The 1,412-nt window shown below is 34.6% G+C and overlaps 1 non-coding gene across 1 annotated transcript; it reads left to right on the top strand.

The window, feature by feature from the left end:
* Positions 1-286: 286 nt before the first annotated feature.
* LOC130842692 (U6 spliceosomal RNA) lies at positions 287-391 on the top strand. The gene has a single exon (XR_009050513.1). It is a non-coding gene; the product is annotated as a U6 spliceosomal RNA (small nuclear RNA).
* The last annotated feature ends 1,021 nt before the right edge of the window (positions 392-1,412 follow it).

The following is a 1,412-nucleotide window of genomic DNA, read 5'->3' as shown; positions in this document are numbered from 1 at the left end:
TAACTGGTAGAAATATACTTTGATCAAAGAGGTAGAGTTAGATTTGTTGTACACTATGTATGGTTAAACTTATAGTATATTAGGTTACCATAGATATGTAAGAATTCCATTTTTTAAAAGACACAAAAAGAGAGAAATACAGACAGACAAACTGCAATTCCAAAAATCAGTCTGGAGGCAATGTTTTTTTATTTAGAATAAGGAATGATTTTTATTTTCAACTTTTTTCTTAATTTTTTTGGAAATTTTCTAGAAATGACATATTATTTTGTAATTAAATGCATATGTGCTCATGTTAACAACACATATACTAAAATTTGAATGATACAGAGAAGATTAGTGTGGCCCCTGTGCAAGGATGACATGCAAATTCATGGTGTTCCATATTTTTAATACACTTTCTTCTCAAGTGCACATGGAACATTCTCTAGGATAGATCACATCTTGGGAGACAATTCAAGCCTCAGTAAAGTTAAGAAAATTGAAATTATATCAAACATCTTTTCCAACCACAGCTTCATGAGATTAGAAATCATTTATAGGCAAAAAAAAAAAAAAAAAAAAAAACTATAAAGATGGAAACACATGGAAGCTAAAAAATCTGCTACTAAATAACCAAGAGATCATGGAAGAAATTGAAAAGGAAATAAAAAAACACATATAAAAAAATTACAGTGAAAACACAATGACCCAAAACCTATGAGATGCAACAAAAGCACTTCTAAGAGGGAAGTTTATAGCAATACAATCTTACCTCAGGAAACAAGATATATATTAAATAAACAACCTGATCTCACACTTAAAGCAACTAGAGAAAGAAGAACAAACAAAACTCAAAGTTAAAAAGAAAGAAATCATGAAGATCAGAGCAGAAATAAATGAAATAGAGACAAAGAAAACAATAGCAAAGATCAATGAAACTGAAAGCTTGTTCTTTGATAAGATAAACAAAAAACATTTAGCCACACCAAGAAAAAAAGGGAGGGGCTTCCTAGATGGTGCAGTGGTTGAGAATCCGCCTGCCAATGCAGGGGACACAGGTTCAATCCCTGCTCCAGGAAGATCCCACATGCCATGTAGCAACTAAGCCCGTGAGCCACAACTATTGATCCTGCACTGTAGAGCCTCTGAGCCACAACTATTGAGCCTGTGTGCCGCAAATACTGAAGTCTGCATTCTTAAAGTCATGCTCCACAACAAGAGAAGCCACGGCAATGAGGAGCCCACACACCACAATGAAGAGTAGCCCCCACTTGCCGCAGCTAGAGAAAGCCCAGGTGCAGCATCAAAGACCCAACACAGCCAATAAATAAAGAAATTAATTAAAAAAAAGGAAAAAGGGAGAGGACTCAAATCAATAAAATTAGAAATGAAAAGGGAGAAGTTACAACTGACACCACAGAAATACAACG

The sequence above is a fragment of the Hippopotamus amphibius genome, chromosome 1 (genome assembly GCF_030028045.1).
Source record: "Hippopotamus amphibius kiboko isolate mHipAmp2 chromosome 1, mHipAmp2.hap2, whole genome shotgun sequence".
Lineage (NCBI taxonomy): Eukaryota > Metazoa > Chordata > Mammalia > Artiodactyla > Hippopotamidae > Hippopotamus > Hippopotamus amphibius.
Note: the sequence above shows the minus strand (reverse complement) of the source record. Positions and strands in the feature narration are given on the sequence as shown.